The sequence below is a fragment of the Hyla sarda genome, chromosome 1 (genome assembly GCF_029499605.1).
Source record: "Hyla sarda isolate aHylSar1 chromosome 1, aHylSar1.hap1, whole genome shotgun sequence".
NCBI classification, from domain to species: domain Eukaryota; kingdom Metazoa; phylum Chordata; class Amphibia; order Anura; family Hylidae; genus Hyla; species Hyla sarda.
This window is the reverse complement of record NC_079189.1, coordinates 82,313,198-82,337,490: the sequence shown is the minus strand read 5'-3', so window position 1 is coordinate 82,337,490 and position 24,293 is coordinate 82,313,198. Positions and strand designations below refer to the sequence as shown.

The window sequence follows — 24,293 nt, the reverse complement described above, 5'->3', positions numbered from 1 at the left end:
CCAGCATGCCCAGACAGCTGCTGGGCATGCTGGGATTTGCAGTTTTGCAACAGCTGGAGGTCTACAGTTTAGAGACCACTGCACAGTGATCTCTATACTATAGCACTCTAGATCTTGCAAAACTACAACTCCTGGGATGCCCACACAGCAGTTTGCTGTCTGTGCATGGTGGGATTTGTAGTTTTGCAACATCTGGAGGTCCACAGTTTGGAGATCATAGTGCAGTGGTCTATCTGTAGTCTCTAAACTGCAAATCCCAGCATGCCGAAACAGCTGTCTCCGGATGCTGGGAAAAGTAGTTGCGTACCTCTAGCTGTTGCATAACTAGATCTCCCAGCATGCCCTTCGGCGATAAGTACATGCTGGGAGTTGTAGTTTTGCAACAGCTATAGGCACACTGGTTGGAAAATACCGAGATAGGTAACAGAACCTAACTGAAGGTTTTCCAACCAGTGTGCCTCCAGCTGTTGCAAAACTACAACTCCCAGCATGGACGGTCAGTACATGCTGGGAGTTGTAGTTTTGAAATAGCTGGAGGTTTGCCCCCCCCCCCCCCCCATGTGAACGTACAGGGTACATTCACACGGACAGGTTCACAGTAAGTTTCCTGCTTCAAGTATGAGCTGCGGCAAATTTTTCGCCGTAGCACAAATTTCTAGCAGGAAGCTCACTGTAAACCTGCGCCCGTGTGAATGTACCCTAAAAACACTACACTAACAGATAAAGGGTAAAACACTATATAAACACCCCCTTACACTGTCCCCCCCCCCCCCCCAATAAAAATGAAAAAAGTATTGTACAACAGTGTTTCCAAAACGGAGCCTCCAGCTGTTGCACAACAACTCGCAGCATTTCCGAACAGCCACTGACTGTCCAGGCATGCTGGGAGTTTAGCAACAGCTGGAGACACCCTGTTTGGGAATCACTGGCGTAGAATACCCCTATGTCCACCCCTATGCAATCCCTAATTAAGTCCTCGAATGTGCATGGCGCTCTCCCACTTCAGAGCCCTGTCTTATTTCAAGGAAACAGTTTAGGGCCACATATGGGGTATCTCCGTACTCGGGAGAAATTGCGTTACAAATTTTGGGGGGGGCTTTTTCTCCTTTTACCCCTTATGAAAAGGAAAAGTTGGGGGCTACACCAGCATGTCAGTGTAAAAAATGTTTACATTTTACACTAACATGCTGGTGTTGTCTTTCACTTTTTATTTTCACAAGCGGTAAAAGGAAAAAAAGACCCCCAAAATTTGTAACGCAATTTCTCCTGAGTACGGAAATACCCCATATGTGGACGTAAAATGCTCTGCGGGCGCACAACAAGGCTCAGGAGTGAGAGCGCACTATGTACATTTGAGGCCTAAATTGGTGATTTGCACAGGGGTGGCTGATTTTACAGCGGTTCTGCCATAAACGCAAGAAAAGAAATACCCACACGTGACCCCATTTTGGAAACTAAACCCCTCACGGAAAGTAACAAGGGGTATAGTGAGCCTTAACACCCCACAGGTGTTTGACGAATTTTCATTAAAGTTGGATGGAAAAATGAAAAAAAAAAAAAAATTTTCACTAAAATGCTGGTGTTACCCAAAATAGGAAAAAAGCCCCCCAAAATTTGTAACCCTATTTTTCTGAGTAAGAAAATACCCCATATGTGGATGTAAAGTGCTCTGCTGCCGCACTATAATGCTCAGAAGAGAAGGAGCGCCATTGGAATTTTGAAGACAAAATTTGTCCGGAATTGAAGGCTACGTGTGTTTACAAAGCCCCCATAGAGCCAGAAAAATGAACCCCCCCCCACATATGACCCCATTTTGGAAACTACATCCCTCACGTAATGTACCGTATTTATCGGCATATAACACGCACTTTTTAGGCTAAAATTTTTAGCCTAAAGTCTATGTGCGTGTTATACGCCGATTCACCCCCAGGAAAGGCAGGGGGAGAGAGGCCGTCGCTGCCCGCTTCTCTCCCCCTGCCTTTCCTGGGGTCTAGAGGGCTGCTGCCGGCCCTTCTCTCCCCTTAGCTATCGGCGCCGCTGCCCGTTCTGTCCCCCTGACTATCGGTGCCGGCGCCCCATTGCCGGCGCCAATAGTCAGGGGGAGAGAAGCGGCGCCGACAGCCAGGGGGAGAGAAGGGGCAGCGGCACCCATTGCCGACGCCGCTGCCCCGTTGCCTCCCCCCATCCCTGGTGGCATAATTACCTGGGTCGGGTCCGCGCTGCTGCAGGCCTCCGGCGTGCATCCCCGGCGTCGTTGCTATGCGCTGCACGGTGCGGCGCATGACGTCAGTTCGCCGCGCCGTGCATAGCAACGACGCAGGGGACGCGCGCCGGAGGCCTGCAGCAGCGCGGACCCAGGTAATTATGCCACCGGGGATGGGGGGAGGCAACGGGGGCAGCAGCGCCGGCAATGGGTGCCGCTGCCCCTTCTCTCCCCCTGGCTGTCGGGGAGGGGGAGAGAAGGGCCAGGGGGAGAGAAGGGCCGGCAGCAGCGCTCTAGACCCCAGGAAAGGCAGGGGGAGAGAAGCGGGCAGCAACGGCCTCTCTCCCCCTGCCTTTCCTGGGGGTATATCGGGGTATACACGCGCGCACACGCACCCTCATTTTACCATGGATATTTGGGTAAAAAACTTTTTTTACCCAAATATCCTTGGTAAAATGAGGGTGCGTGTTATAGGCCGGTGCGTGGTATACCCCGATAAATACGGTAATAAGGGGTACAGTGAGCATTTACGCCACACAGGTGTCTGACAGATTTTTGGAACAGTGGTCTGTGAAAATGAAAAATGTAATTTTTCATTTGCACAGCCCACTGTTCCAAAGAGCTGTCAAACGCCAGTGGGGTGTAAATACTCACTGCACCCCATATTAAATTCTGTGAGGGCTGTAGTTTCCAAAATGGGGTCACGTGGAGGGGTCCACTGTTCGGGCACGACGGGGGGGGGGGGGGGTTTGGGGGGGGGGCTTCGTAAACGCACATGGCCCCCGACTTCTATTCCAACCAAATTCTGTCTTCAAAAGCTCAATGGTGCTTCTCCTCTTCTGAGCATTATAGTGCGCCAGCAGAGCACTTGACATCCACACATTGGGTATTTCCATACTCAGAAGAGATGGGGTTACAAATTTTGGGGGTCATTTTCTCCTATTACCCCTTGTAAAAATATAAAATGTGGGGGAAAACCAGCATTTTAGTGAAAATTTTTTTTTTCTCATTTACACATCTGACTTTAGCAAAAAGTCGTCAAACACCTGTGAGGTTTTAAGGCTCACTGTACCCCTTGTTGGGATCCTTGAGGGGTGTAGTTTCTAAAATAGTATGCCATGTGTTTTTTTTTGTTTGCTGTTCTGGCACCATAGGGGCTTCCTAAATGCGACATGCCCTCCAAAAACCACCTCCTTCTCTTCTGAGCACTGTAGTGCGCCAGCAGAGCACTTGACGTCCACACTTGGGGTATTTCCATACTCAGAAGAGATGGGGTTACAAATTTTGGGGGGCATTTTGTCCTATTATCCCTTGTAAAAATTTTACATTTTGGGGAAAACTAGCATTTTAGTGGAAAAAAATAAAGCATTTACACATCCAACTTTAACAAAAAGTCGTGAAGCACCTGTTAAAGGGGTACTCCGCCCCTGGCATCTTATCCCCTATCCAAAGGAGATTAGATTCGTGATAAATCCACCAGATGGGTGGTGGTCCTAACGGATCCTGTGTCGCATGATTTTATTTTTATTTGGGAATAATCACTTTACATCAAACAATCTTACATGCTATTTAGATGAACTTTGAAGCCCTCTGATCTCTTCCAAAAGTAAAAACATGTCAATATTATGATGCAATCATAAAGTAGACATGTTGTATATGTGAATCAATATATAATTTATTTGGAATATTCATTTTCCTTATAAACAGAGAGCTTCAAAGTAAAAAAAAAAATGCAACATTTTCAATTTTTTCATCAAATTTTGGAATTTTTCACCAAGAAACGATGCAAATATCAAATTTTTTTTACCCCTAACATAAAGTAGAATATGTCACGAAAAAACAGTTTCGGAATCAGAATGAAAGGTAAAAGCATCCCAGAGTTATTAATGCTTAAAATGACAGTGGTCAGATGTGGTCAGCTCACAGCAGGGCAGTATGGAGGTATGATAAGGGTCTTATACTGCAAGTAGATGGAAGTAAGATACTGAAGGGGGGTGTAATACTGCAGGGTAAATGGATGTATGATACTGCAGGGGAAATGGAAGTATGATACTGGAGAGGGTGTGATACTGCAGGGGAAATAGAAGTATGATACTGGAGAGGGTGTGATACTGCAGGGGAAATGGAAGTATGATACTGGAGAGGGTGTGATACTGCAGGGGAAATGGAAGTATGATACTGGAGAGGGTGTGATACTGCAAGGGAAATGGAAGTATGATACTGGAGAGGGTGTGATACTGCAGGGGAAATGGAAGTATGATACTGGAGAGGGTGTGATACTGCAGGGGAAATGGAAGTATGATACTGGAGAGGGTGTGATACTGCAAGGGAAATGGAAGTATGATACTGGAGAGGGTGTGATACTGCAGGGGAAATGGAAGTATGATACTGGAGAGGGTGTGATACTGCAGGGGAAATGGAAGTATGATACTGGAGAGGGTGTGATACTGCAGGGGAAATGGAAGTATGATACTGGAGAGGGTGTGATACTGCAGGGGAAATGGAAGTATGATACTGGAGAGGGTGTGATACTGCAGGGGAAATGGAAGTATGATACTGGAGAGGGTGTGATACTGCAAGGGAAATGGAAGTATGATACTGGAGAGGGTGTGATACTGCAGGGGAAATGGAAGTATGATACTGGAGAGGGTGTGATACTGCAGGGGAAATGGAAGTATGATACTGGAGAGGGTGTGATACTGCAGGGGAAATGGAAGTATGATACTGGAGAGGGTGTGATACTGCAGGGGAAATGGAAGTATGATACTGGAGAGGGTGTGATACTGCAGGTACATAGAAGTATGATACTGAAGAGGGTGTGATACTGCAGGGGAAATGGAAGTATGATACTGGAGAGGGTGTGATACTGCAGGTAGATAAAAGTATGATACTGAAGGGGTTGTAATACTGCAGGGTATGATACTGGAGGGAAAAAAAGATACTGAAAGGGAGGAAAAGATCTCTAAAGAGGGGAGATGAGAGTAAAGTGGTACTTTGACAGAAAAAAGTATTTAGAAAAAGTATGTTATAAACCCCTTAATGACAGCGTTTTTCCGTTTTTGCACTTTCGTTTTTTCCTCCTTACCTTTTAAAAATTATAACCCTTTCAATTTTGCCCCTAAAAATAGATAGCTTATTTTTTGTGCCACCAATTCTACTTTGTAAGGACATCAGTCATTTTACCCCAAAATCTACAGCAAAATGGAAAAAAAATAATTGTGCGACAAAATGAATTTTGTTATTTTGGGGGCTCATGTTTCTACACAGTACATTTTACGGTAAAAATGACACCTTATCTTTATTCTGTAGATCCATACAATTAAAATGATACCCTACTTATATATGTTTGATTTTGTCGTACTTCTGGAAAAAAATCATAATTACATGGTGGAAAATGTATATGTTTAAAATGGTCATCTTCTGACACCTATAAATTTTAAATGTTTCCACTTACAGGGCGGTATGAGGGCAATTTTTTTTGCACCGTGATCTGAAGGTTTTATTGGTACCATTTTTGTTTTGATCTATTATCACTTTTTATAAATTTTTTTATAGTATAAAAAGTGACCAAAAAAACGCTATTTTGGAATTTGGAATTTTTTTGGGCATACGCCATTGACCGTGCGGTTTAACAATATATTTTTATAGTTCGGACATTTACGTATGCGGCGATACCACATATGTTTATTTTTATTTACCCTTTTTTTTATGGGAAAAGGGGGGTGATTCAAACTTTTATTAGGGAAGGGATTAAATCATCTTTATTAACTTTTTTTGCAATGTTATTGCCCCCATAGGGGACTATAACATGCAGTGCATTTATTCAATACATTGATCACTGCCACTGCCTTGCAGTGATCAGTGTTATAGGCGGCTGATTGCTCAAGCCTAGATTTCAGGCTTGGAGCAATCAGTCGACGGTCGGACGTGCAGGAGGCAGTCCTCATGCGTCCTAGCTGATCGGGACATCGCGATTTTACCGCGATGGTCCCGATCGGCCCGACTAAGCTGCCAGGAAGCTTTCACTTTCACTAAAGAGATAATGCCAGACATCTGCCTGAATGGTGATATCTGGCATTAGCCATGGGTCCTGGCTGCTGATAGCAGCCTGGACCTTGTGGGTATGATGCGAGCTCAGCTCCTGAGCTCGCTTTATAACCCTCCCGTGCCGCAGCACCGTTTAGAAACTGCATCTTACGGCAAGGGGTTAAAGTGGTACTTCACCCCTAGACATCTTATCCTCTATCCAAAGCATAAAGGATAAGATGTCTGATCACAGGGGTCCTGCTGCTGGGAACCCACTCGATCTCTCCTGCAGCACCCTGTGTCATCTACTGCACGGAGCAAACTTCGCTTCGTGCCTGATGATGGGCGATACAGGGGCTGGAGTATTGTGATGTCATGGCTCCACCTCCTCGTGCTGTCATGCCCCACCCCGTCAATGCAAGTCTATAGGAGGGGGCGTGGTGGTGGCCACACCCCCTCACAGACTTGCATTGAGGGGGCGTGACCTGACATCACAAGGAAGTGGCCAACCCCCACAGCGCGCACACAGCGTTCTTAACTAAATGTTCCAAACGCTGGCCAGTGGAGAACCCCTTTAAATTAAGGAATATGTTTTATTGTAAGTCCTTCTATTCTTGTTGTTCAATGCATAGAGGGCCGACAAAATAAATTTGCACAAGGTACCCTCAGCCCGCCCTGGGAATAAAGTTGCAGGCTAATAGATGGGGCAACATTTTACTTTTCTTTATACATGAACCCTACAAATGTGCAGAACCACTGATAAGGGATGGTTTTTTTTTTACCATCTGCATTAAGAATTGGACTTTTCCAAATCATACGTTTGTTATTGTAGCCGGCTCTTCAAGTCTTTACTTGCATAGTCTGTGCATTTCAACCTGTTAAAAATACATGAACAAGATCCTGCACAACATAAACCGATCCCATCTTCAGTTCTAGTTTTAACCCTTCAAGGATGCATTGATTTTAGAATAGGTGTATTACAAAATTTTACAAGTCATCTTGGGGTACACAGTTACCACCAGTCTTAATGTAACATACAGATGACACTCGTAACATCTAACCGTAACATCTAACGCACATGCAAAAATAGCCTAAAAACACCCCATGAATGTCCTAATGACTTCCATGGAAGTTGCACAAAAGGCGCAGAAACAGCACTGAAAAAAAAGATCTTTATAGTGGTTCTGCTTGAAAACTCACACAGATCAATGGAAGCTTGAAAAAATAATTGCAGATGAATTTAACCATGTGAACATACTCTAGCACCATGGCTTGCGGTACTACCCGGTTTACATAACTCCCATTGACGTCTATTGGCCGTCCAGACATTTATATATGAGCTCCTCTGTATGTACCTTGTATGCTCCTTATGTTACCTTTTTGTTTTTTTACAGAGACAGCCGGCTATCACTTCTACTCCCATAATGGGGAGTATGTAGACTTGATATCTAGGGCTGCACAAGCTATAAATAAAGCCCTGAAGAACATTCACTTTCTGAGCTCAGCCTCCCCCTCCCTGTACAATCATCTATGGACAGGTCACAAAGCATGCTCAGAAACCTCTCCCATTCATGTGAATAGGGTCAGGAAATGTTCATCATGTCTATGCCCATGGGGTTTGCTGTAAAGCATATCTTTAAATGCTGCTAAAACATCTTAGGGATGATAGTTGCCACATAATAATGTACAATTATTATAATTTTTTTTTTATACATCAAACATAAGAAAAAAGCATCTGGCTATATTCAGTAAAAAGAAGAAAAAAAAAAAAAAAAAAAAAAAAAAAAGGTCTAGATGTCATATTCACTTAAAAAAGCGGATTTGATTCAGAGTTATGTTTCCTTTATTCATTTCCTACTTTGTGTGCTCAGGAGCTATGAATAACCAATCGCTGGCGTCCTCCACTTCTCTGCAGCATAAGGAAGTGTGTCACCGGCAGGAAGACATACTTCAGGGACTGACAGGAGAACTGAACGGCAGCAATACGATTCTCTAACATTACAGCACAGATTTGTCCTCCCCCCCCCCCCCCAAATTAAATATGCACCTTGATCATAACATACATTCTTATTTCCAAATTTACTTTGATGGACGTCTACCCTAAAGGACTGGCTACCAATGATTTAGTCACATATTTAATAAACACTGTCCTAAAATATTAGTATAAAACTAGATCAGACAGGCAGAAACTGCGCCAAACTTATTACAACGGCGGACACTGGGGAATATAGTTTTTACCAATATTCGGCACCTAAATAATAGCTTAAGTCTATAATAAACTTGACTTTTAGCCATAACCACTTTTCTAGACACTTTTCAAAACAATCGTGAAATGTAGAAAGTGTCTAAAACACGTAATACATTTGGTGTCCGCAAAGGACCGAATTCTGGCACAGTGAGATTTACTTATACTGTTTAATTCTTGGACAGTGGTTAAATACTAGGTTCCCACTGCAACATTTCCCACATACTGTATGTTATTTCACATGTGCATTTCTGTCTGTAAGCAAACTTTTTTTTTTGCAGATTACGGGCATAAATGTAATAAATAAAATAAAATACACAGGCAAATTTTATGCGTGAACTTGAGGCTTAGAATGCACCAGATTTTCGCGCAGTGGTTCTTGCTGTTTGATAATTTTTAGGCTGGACCAAAAAGTAATTGCCAAAAGTTGTAAGCCAGAATGGAGTGCAGAGTATTGTGTTCTTTTCAGACAACCTACACCCCTTTCCAATAAGCCGGTGACACGCCAGTCATTGCCACATGAAATCATTTTACTTTGCAGAAAATTCCCTAAAGTTTCTAGTCTCCAGTTCTGGCTTTTAGCCATATTTCTTATACTTGTCTTATAAAGTGTTAAATGGGCACTGTCAGAGTCAAGCTTTTTTTATATGTTGTACATCTTAGCAAAACATTACCCTTTCTAATATACTTCATGAAAAATGTTTCTCCTTTTCAGGCTCTGTTCACACAGCAGAATGTTTGTGAGGAATTCAGCATGAAGAATATTCCCAATAGACATTCCGCCACAGCAGAGTCCCATTGATTTCTATAAGATTCAGCTGCATTGTTCACACACCAGAATTTCCCGCGCTACATGTTTCTGACACAGAAATTCTGATTCCGGCTTCTGCAGAAAGAATAGTCAAGTCTATTCTTTCTGGGAAGTCAGCAAAGAAATGCATTGCCGTCTCATGAGTCGGCGCATTTCCGAGTGGTTTAAGCGCCCCCCGTTAGTCAAATGTGCGGAATGTCCGCACCTATTTTTCCTGCAGACATTCTGCACATTTTTCCACCCAAGTGAACATAGTCTTTTGCACTTGAGTATGCAGCCGTGCGCTAACTGTGATCCCCATAGAATAAACATTTTGGAACATCTTCTTGCAACATCAATTTTTTCTTCTTTTTTTACTTTATTTTATTTAATTTATTTTTTATATAATTTCCTTTAAAATATATTTAAAGGAAACATTCTGCACATTTTTCACCCATATGAACATAGCCTTATTGAAATCATGGCTTATAAAAATTACCACTAGGGGTCCCCATACCATCTAAAACATAATCCTGTCTGCCTGCAGCATCATCTTTGTCCCAGCGGCAACACAAGCAGGGACAAAGTCCAGTAAGTGAGTGTGGGACTAGCACTCCTCTGTGCTCACTCCTCAGACTGTAGCATGAACACAAAGAGGAGGGGGTCACAGAGCAGCATGCAGAGATTGGATGAAGAGACCCAGCACAGCACAAAAGACTCAGGGAGGAAGTGAATGTATGGTGAGTGAGGGTAGACTTAGTACTTGTCTTGGACATAACCCTTCCTGAGCAATGGATGTCAGAACAAGTGAGCAGCAGAACAGAGGGATTTGTGAGCCAAATACAAAAGCTAGACAAATAAAAAATACATGCAAAGCATCTGCACGACCTAATGAGTAACATATATAAGCATAATTTTTTCGGTCATATGACAGGTACGCTTTAAGTGTCCCGTAAATAAGTGTACTTGAGATTCATCCACCGCACTATTTTCTGTAACTGCAGACTGCACTTTTTTCGTATTTTTTTACCTGTTGATCTATACTGCATCCATTGCTTTTGCACTGGAGTATGAAGCAGTGCGCTAACTGTAATTCCCATAAAACAATAAAGTTGTCTGAACTTTTGTTTCAAAGAATAAACATTTTGGGAAATCTTCTTGCAACATCAACCACATCTCGCTTTTTATTTTATTTATTTAATTATTTATTTTCTTTCATTTCTGTTAAAATATATTTGAAGGAAACACCTGCACAAAGAAGGTGACCGGAGAACCCCTCAGGAGTTAATACTTTGAGAGAATGTTGCCAGTTTCTTGCTCTGCACATTCACAAACATCTCAAGTGTGCAGCCTGCTAGGAATGACATGATCTCCCACACAGCTCGACCCTAAACACGTACTAGGCAGTGACGGACAGAAGAGATGACTCCTGCTCAGGCAGGGATACAAGTGTGTGCAGTGTTTATATACAGGATATACACACACAGATCTTAAACTATTGGGCCCTATTAAATCTATAAACAGGGTCCCCCATCTGGCGGGGCCATTAGTAATACATGGGACTTCTTGCACAGCAGTGGGGCTTCATGCCACTGCCACCTCTCTACCCTGTATAGCAGTGTCTCCCAACCAGGGTGCCTCCGGCTGTTGCAAAACTACAACTCCTAGCATGCCCAGACAGCCTTTGGCTGTCTGGGCATGCTGGAAGTTGTAGATTTGCAACAGCCGGAGGCACCCTGGTTTGGAAAACACTGACTTATAGCTATACTATGCCTTTGATTGGATTAAAGACAACCAAGCACCATGTAAAGAAGTGGGGGGGGGGGGGGGGGGGGACCATTTTAGCAACTCAAAAACAAAACAGTGCCATAGATTCTATGGCTTATTTTTGAAAAAACATTTTATGTTCAGACTAGTGGGGTTTCTATGGGGGCCAGACACACTCCATCTGTTACGCCGAGCGCTCCGGGTCCCCGCTCCTCCCCGGAGCGCTCACAGCGTTCTCCTGTTCGCAGCGCCCCAGTCAGACCTGCTAACCGGGTGCGCTGCGATAATGTCCCCAGCCGGGATGCGATTTGCGATGCGGGACGCGCCCGCTCGCGATGCGCATCCCGACCCGCTTACCAGACTCGTTCCCCGTCTGTGCTGTCCCGGCCCTTTGCGCCGGGTCTTTGCGATTTAAAGGGCAGTGCGCCACTGATTGGCGCATGGGTTTTAATCAGTACCTTCACCTGTGCACTTCCCTATTAATACCTCACTTCCCCTGCACTCCCTTGCCGGATCTTGTTGCCATTGTGCCAGTGAAAGCGTTTCCTTGTGTGTTCCTAGCCTGTGTTCCAGACCTCCTGCCGTTGCCCCTGACTACGATCCTTGCTGCCTGCCCTGACCTTCTGCTATGTCCGACCCTGCTCTTGTCTACTCCCTTGTACCGCGCCTATCTCAGCAGTCAGAGAGGTTGAGCCATTGCCGGTGGATACGACCTGGTTGCTACCGCCGCTGCAAGACCATCCCGCTTTGCGGCGGGCTCTGGTGAATACCAGTAGCAACTTAGAACCGGTCCACCGACACGGTCCACGCCAATCCCTCTCTGGCACAGAGGATCCACCTCCAGCCTGCCGAATCGTGACACCATCTCTGGCAAATTTGACCATATCTTATTGGGAATCTAAATATATTTTTACTCCAGACAATCCGTTTGCAGATAGCATACAGTGGTACGGACGTGTGGTGTCCCGGTACCGTATTGCATACCGTACCTAGTATGGTGGTCCCCAAAGTCAAAGTAACTACGCTCAGGAAGGGTCCCTCAGTTGGGGCATCCCCTAGTCGCCTCTCTTCCACTCTAATTTCATGATGTTTATATATGTACATATTTATTAATAAAGTATATTTAATATAATGTATAGTATACTTACCTTGTTAGCGTCGCAGGACCTTCGGTCATGTGACCATGTTAAATCCTCTATGGTATGTTAGAGGACCTTTGGAAGTCCTTGGGTCACATGCTACCCATAATTCTGTGTGAAGGTGATTGACAGCAGTATTGGACCAATCAGCTCCAGTCAAGCCCCTGCCCATATAAGGGAGCTGTAGCCAATTATCGCTCTCTTGGGTTGCTGCTCACGTGGATGCCGGACTAGCAGGACGGATCTGCGCAACTTTCAAAAGACACGCTAGGCCAGAAAACCTGCCGGCCTCAGCCTAACCTAAACCATGAGTTCTAAACTAATCCCCGCTAAAGCTAGCGTGACTACTGGACCGAAACTAATTCCCCTAAATCCAGTGGAACAGCGCATATCGGTCAAAGGACTCAAAATTGCTTAAGGTCCCAACCTTTGTCAATCTCCAAGAGAATTTGCATGTATAGAGACTGTTCCTGTTATGAAGCTTGCATAAAATCTTCAGTAAAAGTTCCAACTGTTTTCAGCAAACTCTCCGGTTGTGGACATTCAATTATTCTATACCTCCCTATCGCTCTTGGGAAGGGTGGCGGTAGGACAAGCATTACAGAGGAGCCCTCACCTGGCATCACGAATAACAAGGGTTAACCAGACACCCTTTAGTAACCCCACAGCTACACTCCCTACACCCAACTCCCCCAGGCTATCACAGATGCTTTATAGACAATGTTCTCCTAGTCTGGAGGGGGAACGTCGCAGCATATCTGAACAATAATCCCTACAATCTGACATTAACACATCAGGTCAATACATCATCCATAGTCTTTAGTCTTCTTAGACCTAGCATTTACCATTTCTCCTCAAGGTACCATTTCCATTGCCACTCACCGCAAGTTGATATCAGGGAAAACAGTACTCAGAGCAGACAGTAATCACCCTCATCATACTACTAGAGCCATCCCAGTAGGTGAACTCACCAAGAAATTGCACAGACATGGAAACTTTCACGAGACAACCCTCAGAGTTAGATACCAGGTTAAAATGTAGGGGATATTCTTCACATACATTGAAGAGAGCCAAACACATAGTGGCTGGCAGATAGAAACACTCATTCATCCTCAACATATTGTCAGTGATAGAAAACAAAAACCTGTCTTGGCACTCACATGTTCCCCTCACTTTAACAGTATCAAACAAATCATACAGAGACATTTACATTTATTGAAACATGATGAAATATTGTCTATTATTTTAAGTGAGGGTTGTCATGTAGTCTCCAAAAGGGCTCCCATGTTGCGGGACCAATTGTCTCCCAGTGTGGTGAATACTCACACAAATAGCAGCACCAATTGGTTAGCCCAGAAGGTTTTTTTTAAATGTGGCCCGAAAATCTGCCATACGTGCCGATATGCTAAACCAACCAAACAATTTGAAAATGCAGATTGTGCTAAGACATTTCCTATTAAATCTTATATGAATTGTAATTACAGTAATGTGGTGTACGTCATTGAGTGTACTGCATGCAAGTTGAAGTATGAGGGATACACCACCAGAAAATTGAAAACACGAGCATTAGAGCATCTTAATGACAGCAGCAACACATCTGTAAGGCACAGATCAGTAGCATCGGCTCATTTTCAGACAGTGCATAATGGAAATGTGAATTCTTAAAAAATTTATGCCATTGAACATGTGAATATGGGCATAAGAAGGAGATGCATTTGTAAAAAAAAAACTGGCCTACAGAGCAGCATATTGGCAGTTCACTTTGGGGACTCGTGCCCCAACGGGTTTAAATGTCCGCCATGAATTATTTTTTCACTATTAAATTTCATCCCTTTCTTGTGCCACATACATTGGTACTTTTTTCTATTAAATGTGCATTTATGTACTTTAGAATCTTTTTACCTGTATATTGATCCTCCAGTAATTTGTATCTCCGGTGAGGTGGGAGGTATTATTAGAATATTCTCCACCCTATTCCCAGGTATTTAAACCTGAGCATACACTAACGTCACCGAGGAAGAGCGCATGTGTTCGAAACGCGTCATGCTGTCGATTTTACTTTGTGTTGTCTACTTCATTAAAGCTGCAAATCATCGAAGTGCTGGACCTTCTGCCTTTATTCAGTGCCATAGATTCTACCTGACCTGTCTATGGGCAATATACAGTACACATGACTTTGCCATGCACATGAGGCCTCCTTCACTAGAATTTACATGATGATGTCATGTAGGTAATTTATACTTCATAATAGTTTGCAAACAGCAGTTTAAACTCTGTGCTGTTTATGAGCACTGTCAGATTCCAAAGCTTTTTTTATGCTGTACATCTTGGCAAAACATTACCCTTTCCAATTTCCCCATTTTGTTTCCTTTTTATAGAAATCATGGTTTATAAAAAGACCACTAGAGGTCCTCTTCCATCTAGAACATAATCCTGTTCGGCTACAGCATCATCTTTGTCCAAGCTGATGCACAGACAAGGACAAAGTCTAGTAAGCGAGGGTGGGGCTAGTACTTCCCTGTTCTCACTCCTGTCCTATCAGACTGCAGCATAAAAACAGAGAGGAGGGGTTTCAGAGCAGCCTACAGTGATTGGATGAAGGCACCCAGTACAGCAGACTCAGAGTCAGAACACAAACTTTTTTTCTCATTTCAGATCCGTGTATCCTGTGGACTACATCGATGATCAGCGTTTTTTTTTTTCTTTCTGTTTAATGTTAATAAAATGGTTAAACGAGGGCTTTTGGGGGGGGGGGGTTGGAATATATTTTTTTTAAATGTGTTTTTTTTATTTTTTATTTACTTGACAGGCTTAGTATTGGAAGCTGTCTTATAGATGGAGTCCATTAATAAGCCATGGCTTAGCGTTAGCTCCAATTTCAGCTAGCGTTAACCCCCAATTATTACCCCGGTACCCACCGCCACAGGGGTGTCAGGAAGAGATGGTACCAACAGGCCCGGAGCGTCAAATATGGCGCTCCTGGGCCTATAAGGTAACAGGCTGGTGTTTATTAGGCTGGGGAGGGCCAGTAACAATGGTCCTCGCCTACCTTGGTAACGTCAGGCTGTTGCTGCTTGGTTGGTATTTGGCTGAAAATAAAAATAGGGGGTACCCTATGCGTTTTTTTTCTATTTCATTATTTATGCAAAAAAAAAAAAAAAAAATAACATAAGGTTCCCCGTATTTTTATTCTCAGACAAATTCCAACCAAGCAGCAACAGCCTGACGTTACCGGGCCTGTTGGTACCGGCACCCCTGTGGCGGTGGGTACGTGGGTAATAATTGGAGGTTAGTGCTAGCTGTTTTTGTGGCTAACACTAAGCCCGACTTAGTAATGGACTCCCTCTATAAGACGGCTTCCACTACTAAGCCTGTAAATAAAAAAATAAAAACACAAAACGTTTAAAAAAAAATGTATTCCAAAAAACACTCCCCCCAAAAGCCCTTGTTAACCATTTTATTAACATTAAACAAAAAATAAAAAAAACACTGGTCACCGTAGTCCTCCGAATCTAAAGTAATCCACAGGATACATGGATCTGAAATGAGAAGTAATAAATAAATGAGTTAGTACATTTAGGGGAAAAAAGTGGTAAAAAAAAAATGTATCAACCCCCTGTGATAGTATGATAAATGTGCCATACATAAGCAAAACCAAAGCAATAATAAATAAATAAAAATGCCTACAGAACTTGCTTACAAAAGCAATTATTACAAATGTCCCCCTATATGTACATCAGGATTATGTTAGTATTCAGTAACATAACTTCTTTTGTGTGAGTGGAATAAGACAAGTACTCTTGCCCATTGATGTACAGGTGCATCTTTTTCTGTTATCCCGACCACCTCACCTCTCTGTCCCTACCTAGATTCAGGGCCCAGCGACCACCTCACTGGGCAGGACAAGATTCGGGGACACTCAAGTATGGAGATGGGACCTGCACTTTGCAGACATTTATGCCATATCCTGTGGAAATGCCATAGATGTCTAAAAAGATGGGAAATCACGGAAGGTGGCGCATTTAGCCTTCATGGCCGGGGTACCCAGAGTTTAAACCTCCCTGATGTAACGTTTGGATTAAAAAGAAAGCACAGGACACCATCCAAAATAATGTCAACCCTGTGTATAGGATAGGAAATTGGACCAAATTTCTACAACAAACACAGTAACATCCTAGTCTAATGCCCTTAGTACAATCTGGAATCAGTTGTTCCAGAATAAGTCAATATTTATCTGTTGCTTCCCAATAGATAGAAAAATATTTTGATACTTATGTAAAGAAAGAATAATAATAATGCAACATAAAGAATGGAGACCGCAAATACAAAAAGAAAACAACCTACATGAAACACACCCATCACCAGAGCTTCAGGTCAACCTCAATAGACATTCATTTCTATACCAGATGCCTTTTCGGAACATTCCGCATAAACTGATGTCCTTATTCACATGTTGCAGTCAAGGCCGAAATCATGTCAACCCCATTTTGAGAAATGTACAGCAGAGGAGATCTAACTAATGTCAGTAAGAAGCCTAACCAACATAACATGCTTCTTACGTCTACCTACCTACCGTAGTCTACGTCTACTCACACCAATCCAAACAATAGGATAAAAATACAAAAGGACTGACACCATTTCCTATTGATATCTAATGGGTTATTTCAAAAAGTTATGGACTAAGGCAAAAAATGCAGCAGCAAACAGTGACAAGAACCATCTCCACTTAAGACTGTCCTCCTGAAAGACAGCTAGGCATACCCTACTGCAGCGGTCTCCAAACTGTGGAACTCCAGTTGTTGCTTAATTACAACTCTCAGCATGTCCGGGCAGCTGACGGCCATCAGAGATTAATCTGTGCTATCTACATAATACAGCATCCCATAGAACATGTTGCAAAGGCTATATAAGGTCCCACAGACTTCAATGGATGAATTATTACAGCTCCACACAACAACATGGAGCCTAAATAAGACCATGTGGGGAATTCATCAATATTTGTGTGGCTGAACTTATGTTCACCTGTAATGTCGCGGTACAGGTACACGTTCCTATACTACCTGTAGGCCCTGTCAGGTTGAGTCCCTCAGTGACCTGGGCCCTCCCCTGCAGGGTCTCCCCCTGTTGGTTTAATAAATGTGGTGTATGTTCCTTTAATGCATAGACAGGATCCCTATGTCTAGATAGTATACAGGACCTGTGGAGGTTTCAAGGACCTGTGAGTAAGCCTGTCACATGTTATGTTATGCAGTTACATGATTTGTTGTAACATGTACTCACAGAGAGCACCAGCTTAACCTATGACCCACAGCTTGACCAATAGGCTTTAGTCCAGCCCCCAACTATATAAAGGGGTGGCCATCTTTAATTAGCTCTCTTTCCTCAGACTTTTCTGAGAGTAACATCAAAGTCTTTGCTGAGGCAGCTACCAGAGGCATTAGAGTCATGTGATCAGCATCTGGAGGCTACAAAGCTACAAGTCTCTCCAGTAAGTCTGAAAGTCTATGTCTGCTGTCACTACAAATAGTCAAGTCCTGCACATAGTCAAGTCTAATTACAAGTCAACTTATTACAAGTATTGGTCCAGCAAGCTGCGAGGTCCTCTGGGTCCGGTCGCCTCTGTGGGAAATTTGGCCTTAGCTGTGAAGATAATTACACCTGTCTTCTACTCCGTAAAGCAAACCATAACTGGTTGTGGACTCTTTATTCACTTCTAGCCCGTGGGATAGCGGAGAATCTGGGCGTGTGGTGTTCCGGCACCCGAAAACCACACTGGCGTCACGAACACATAGGGGTTAATACCATATGACCCCCAGGGGTAACAACATCAGATCCCACCACTCACTGAAACACCCGTGGTCCTGCCATTTACCGCAGTGGCCCCTGAGGAAGGAGACAAAACAGCTGTAGGGGTCTCGGAGGTACAGGAGTGCAGTCCCACATGGGTAAGACGTATTCCTTTGATTGTACATGGCATTTGGAGGGGCAAGCTGTGCATAACTAGCTTGCCCCCTGACTGGTGAGCAGTAAGAGGTTAAGAAATATACAGGCAAGGTTTTTAGCCCCCTCCCCCGCCTGTAAAACTTGCAAATGGCTACAGTGGTATGTCCCATGGGTGGGGGGGGGAAGGAGTGCACCAATCAGGGGTTTAATAGTTTCCCGGGCTTTCAGAGGCCCTCCCCTGGGTATTTATAGCTGTGGTGCCTCCCTTCCCCCCTCAATCTGCCCAGGACCCGGAGTTTTGTCTGCTGGTGGGTATGTTGCTGCCCCTTATTTATGGCCTGGATGGAGCAGGAGGGTGGGGGCTGGCATGCTCCCTTGTGGCTGAGCTGGCCTCCCCTCCTGTTGCGTCCATGGCGGGCTCGGGAGGCTGGCGGACCTCTTATTAGTCCTGCCCTCCCTTCCCACTGTAATCCCTGTGAGCCCTGTCCCGTCCTTTTGCCCTCTCCCCTGCCTGTGCTTTGATCCCTCCTCCATGCGTGCTCCTGGAGCAGGCTCTGATTTCTCCTTGCCCCGTCCGTCTCTTTTTTCCCCCCTGTATGCGCCCACTCACCCCCCCTCCCCTGTTGCGGTCTCCTTCACCACCCCCCCCCCCCTTGTCCCCTCCACTCTGGAGGTGGCGGCCCCTCGGTGGCTGCTGCGTTAACCCCCCTTTTGCGCAAATGGACGTTTAGTAACGTCCATTTGCGCGTCCCCAGCTATAATGCGCTCTCACAATGTGAGCGCGCATTGTAGCCGGCGGATCCCGGTTGCTGTTAGCAACCAGGACCCCTGCTAATGCCGGACATCGCCGATCTGGCAGATGTCCGGCATTACCTCTTTAGACGCGGCGTTCAGATTTGATCGCCGCGTCTGAAAATGTAATTGTACGCATCCCGGCTGCTCAGCGGGCTGATCGGGACCATCGCGATAAAATCGCGATGTCCCGATCAGCTGGAACGCAGCAGGAGGGTCACTCACCTGCCTCCTGCGCGTCCGCTCGTGGATTGATTGCTCCAAGCCTGAAATTCAGGCTTGAGCAATCAATCACTGACAACCCAGATCATTGCCATGTTAATACATGGCAAGTGATCTGTGTGTGCAGTGTTATGGCTCCCTATGGAGCTATAGCATTGCGCACAAAAAAAAAAAAATAAAAAAAAAAAAATATAAAAAAAAATTTTAACCCTTGCCATGATAAATGTTTAGATCACTCCTCCCCCCCCCCCCCTTTTTCCCCCATACATAAAAACGTGAATTAAAATATAAATACATAACTGATATTAATTAAATAAATAAATAAAATAAAAACTGTATTACATCAAGCATGTATATGGTATCGCTGCGTGCGTACATGTCCGTACTATCTAAATATGTCTTCGATTGCAGCATTCCTTCAATGGCGTATGCGCAAAAAAAAAAAAAAAAAATTAATAAAAATGTACTTAATTAATTAATTTAAAAAATAAATAATTAATTGATAAAAGTAAAAAAATAAATAAATAAATAAATACAAAAAAATTAAAAGAAAAAAAGAAAAAAATAAAAGAAAAATTACAACAAAAAAAAAAAAAAAAAAAAAAAAAGTACAAACTGTGTAGATTTCAATACACAGGCACATGTGGTATTGCCACGTGCGTCAATGTCCGCGCTATCAAGTTATATATCCTCATTTGATCCGCGTGTAAGCGCGAATTGAAAATTAAATATATAAATTTTACTAGTCCCATATAGCGTATTTTGGTCGCTTTTCATACCTATAAAAAAAAAAAAAAAAAAGAAAAATAATAAATAAAATATATATATATATATATATATATATATATATATATATATATATATATATATATATATATATATATTTATATCGCAACTCTGTTTGACGCGATAATTGTATCGCTGTAAACTTCGGATCACGGCGCATGGTTCAGGCAGCCACTGCACCCCAAACCCTCTCCGCTGCTGTCCCTCTTCCTGAGTTCTCTGCTGCTGGTTTCTCGGCGCCATTCCGGGCGGCGGCAGAGTACCCGCAACCAGGTGGTCTCCAGCGTGCCTTGTTCAACGCCTGCGGTGGTAAAGTGGTTCGTCCTGCTTTTGTGCCTTCTCCATCTTCTGGACTTAGTGAGTGTGCTGTTGCGGGGGGGCAGGGGGGGCTCTATTTTCGTGCCTGCCCTTGGGGCTTTGGCGGGCCAGTTGTCTTCAACTGGCTAGCTGGGTTGGTTCCCTCTCCTTCCCCGGTTAGTGTGCTTATGGCTGTTCTGGTAGTTTCCACCTTTTGTTCCTGTGGGTTTGTTGGTTTTGGGTCTCGGATATTGGTGTATGTCTATGTTGGTCTCTGGTTGTGAGTTGGGTACGTCTTTTCTTGACGGGGTGCTTTGGTGTGGTATCAATTCTGCGGTGCACGCTTAGGTGAGTGGTCTTTTGGCCTTACGCTCTGGATGACCGGGTTTTGTGGATTTAGCTCCTGAGGCTTGTTCTTTATTTTGAATCGGTGGCACCCAGTTACGGTTTTGTTTCTTTTGGTTTTCTCCCCCTTTGTTTGGTGTTTCTCTCCGTCACTAGTTGTAGTCCCTCTCCGCTGCTCTGTTTGTCCTAGTGTATTGTCTGATGTTTTCTCCTGTTTTGCTCCCGATCTTTGGTAGGCATGGGACTCCTGTATGTCGTGCTGGGTGCTTTAGCTGATGTGGCGGTGGGTAGGTTTCGCTTTGAGTCTCAGTTTGTCTTTCCTCGTGGTTTCTTTTGTTTGTGGTGGTTTTCCGGAGGGGGATACTCCTGTGCTCTACACTTGTTGGGGTGTGGTTTGTTGCGGTCTTCCGCATGCCGCGTTGGCGTTGGTCTGCAGTTTTCCTGTGGACGGGGAGTGGTTGCGTTTTCTCTGCTTTGGTTTCCTCGGGGCTCGCTAGGTGCCCCTGTTCCGGTCCTTGCTGGTTTACTGTAAGTTCCGCATGGAATATGGTTCTGGGCGGAGTTTTTTCCTGCAGGTTGTCTTTGGCCGCCGAGGGTGTCTGGTATTTGGGCCCCCCGCATATGTGCCCCTGGTACGCTTTGGGCTGACATTTCGGTTGGTTGGGGTTTTTTCAAGGGTCATGCGGTGGCCTGGCCTGCTTTCAGTTCCCTGCACGGGGAGCTCGCTTTGTTCTCGGATGTGGCTGGTTTGGTGTTTGGTTTTCCAGTGGTGCGGTGGGGTGGTTTACCCCTGGGTCTTGGTAGTCAGTGGGTTTCTGCCATGCTTGGGGTTTTGTTTGTGCTTCTCCCTTGGTGTTGGTTGTGGGACTTTGGGTGCTTGCTTCGGCAGCTCATGTTCTAGGCTTGTAACGTTACTGTGTGGGTTGCAAGTCCCCTGCGCTTGGTTGCGCGCTAATTTTGTGATGCTTTTCTTCTTTTCTAGTGTGTGATTTGAGTGATCACGGGGCGTGTTTTTCTTCCTGTGCTCTGTCTGTTGCATCTAGTGCTTCGCTGTTTGGAGTTACAATTTCTTTCAGGGCTATGCTCCCTGGGTCGGTATTGGGTGTTGACGCTTTGTCCTGTTTTCTCTGGCTGTAGTTCCGGAGGGTTGCTTGTGTGGCCGGCCCGTGGGTCATCGGGGAGAGTGGTGTAATTTGTTGTCCGCTTTGGTGGCTCCTGCGACTTGGTCGCACTCACGGTACGGTACTTGCGAGTGGTTGGTGTTGGTGTGGAGGCCGGGATGTCTATCTATAGTCGTGGGGGGTCCCGGAGGTTCTAATGGGTCTGTGGACAGGGGATAAAAACATAAAAAAAAAAAAAAAAGTAATAAATAAATATTGGTTTCGGTACCTGGAATGCCCTTTGCAGTGACCTTACGAGGCTAATGTTTGATTTCCTGTTTCGTTTTAATAGGATGTGATATCGGAAGTGATCTGCTGTGTCACCTCTCCAAGGAGGTTCGAGATTTGGGCAGTGTTCTCAGTGTATCCAAATAACATTCTGAGTATGTGATGTGGGATCTTCACCTGTTCATGTGAATCAGCTAGAAATAAAAATAAAATAAAAATAATAAATAATCTAAAAATATAAATAAATAAAAAGTTGGGTGGCTTTCCCGCTGTGCTGCACGGCACATGGCAGGGGGTGATTTTCTTTCTGCTTTGCGGGTGGTGTATACATAGGGGCTGGCCCCGCGAGTGGGTGGCCTTGCTGTCGGCGACCGGTTTTTCCTATCTGTTTTTGGGTCGCTTAGTGGCGGCTGCAGGTTTTTTGGTTGTCGCTTTTGCGTTGTTTTTCTGATCCGAGTTTTTGCGCTAGCTTTTTTCAGGGCTATGTGGATGGGGCACTTTTTCTTTCTCCTCGTCTCCTTCCATGGGACTTGGGTGTCTGTGTTTTTGGGTGCCTATTTTGTGCGTTTCATGGTAAAAGTTTAAAAATATAAAATGAAAAATAAAACTAATAAAGGCCCGTCGGTCCGAGACTGTTTAGGCGATCCGTGTCACGCAGCTCGTGCTCCATGAGGGTCTGCGAATTACTGTTTTGTGAGTTCTGGATTTGCTCTCTTTTTGTATCGGGGCCGGCGGAGGTGGCTGGGTTTCCGGAGAGGGTAGCGCTGCACGACGGCCGCGGGCGATCTGCATGTTGTGTTGCTATATTCGCCCAGTTTGATGTTTCCCAGGTGTGTTTTTGTTTTGAGAGCGGCTTTCGAGGTGGTGCGAGTGCTGCAGCACCCTTCGGTGTATGGGCGAGTCTGGGAGATGAGTTCACACGGGTTATAAAAAAAGAAAAAAAAAAAAAAAATTTAATAAATAAATTTAAAAAATTGGTCCTGGTGGCAGGTACCCGTATTTCCTGGAGAGGAAAAGTGTTGAGCGGATTTCCTGGAGAGGAAAAGTGTTGAGCGGATTTCCTGGAGAGGAAAAGTGTTGAGTGGATTTCCTGGAGAGGAAATGTGTTGGGTGTGCTGGGGGGCTGGAGGTGGCCCCAGGTGTTGGCTATCCACTATCTCTTGGGTGGGGGTCGGAGCCCAGTGTAGGGCTAACTGGTCTCCTCCGTGGCGGTAAGAAGACGGTGAAAGCGGGGTCAACCCGGGGTAGACCTCCACACAGGACGGTGTGGCAGCACCTCTCGGGTTGGTAAGAAGCCTGTCTTTGTTACAGTTAAATTGTTATTTATATAAGTAATTTTATAAATAAAGCTGTGGCCGATCCCCACCCACGGAAAAGTTAAATTGTTGTTGTGTCAGTTATTATTTAAGTATTTATTGTAGTAAGGGGGAGGGGTAGTTATAGCCTGCTAGGAGCTAATTGTGTCTCAGCAGTCTGGAGGGGCAAGCTGTGCATAACTAGCTTGCCCCCTGACTGGTGAGCAGTAAGAGGTTAAGAAATATACAGGCAAGGTTTTTAGCCCCCTCCCCCGCCTGTAAAACTTGCAAATGGCTACAGTGGTATGTCCCATGGGTGGGGGGGGAAGGAGTGCACCAATCAGGGGTTTAATAGTTTCCCGGGCTTTCAGAGGCCCTCCCCTGGGTATTTATAGCTGTGGTGCCTCCCTTCCCCCCTCAATCTGCCCAGGACCCGGAGTTTTGCCCTCCCTCCCTCCCTTTTTGTATCTTTGTTTATTGTAAGTCACAGCTTGGCGGTAAGAAGACGGTGAAAGCGGGGTCAACCCGGGGTAGACCTCCACACAGGACGGTGTGGCAGCACCTCTCGGGTTGGTAAGAAGCCTGTCTTTGTTACAGTTAAATTGTTATTTATATAAGTAATTTTATAAATAAAGCTGTGGCCGATCCCCACCCACGGAAAAGTTAAATTGTTGTTGTGTCAGTTATTATTTAAGTATTTATTGTAGTAAGGGGGAGGGGTAGTTATAGCCTGCTAGGAGCTAATTGTGTCTCAGCAGTCGTAATGTTCTGACAGTTATTGGTGAACTGTAGGGTGTAAATACAGCAGATACTCCAGTTGTTTAGGCATAGACCAGACCAGTGAGGCTGTTATTTACTAATGCACCTACTATAGCACAAGCACTTTGTATTTATTGGCCATATATATAACTGTATATAATTACTACACCAGTTACACCCCCCCCCCCCCCCCGTATTTTTGGGTACCATTGCCTTTTTAATAATTGTATGTATTAACAAGTGATTTGTGTATCATTAATAAAATGTTGTTATATTTTGAGAATCCATCTCTAGTT

The 24,293-nt window shown here is 44.5% G+C and overlaps 1 protein-coding gene and 1 long non-coding RNA gene across 10 annotated transcripts in view; one reads left to right on the top strand and one right to left on the bottom strand.

Annotated features, from left to right (window-relative positions):
- LOC130355835 (uncharacterized) overlaps window positions 1-24,293 on the top strand; it is a 94,961-nt gene that overhangs the window by 5,725 nt on the left and 64,943 nt on the right. The window contains exon 1 of one of the 7 annotated variants that reach the window (XR_008888678.1): window positions 17,330-18,115. The exons of 5 other annotated variants lie outside the window; for them this stretch is intronic. This is a non-coding gene — a long non-coding RNA (uncharacterized LOC130355835). Of the gene's footprint in view, window positions 1-17,329; window positions 18,116-24,293 lie in introns of those variants that run through there. One more of the 7 variants, XR_008888676.1, reaches the window with a different exon arrangement.
- The window catches only part of TBC1D1 (TBC1 domain family member 1), a 254,893-nt gene that overhangs the window by 168,540 nt on the left and 62,060 nt on the right, over window positions 1-24,293 (bottom strand). The gene's annotated exons all lie outside the window — the stretch shown is intronic.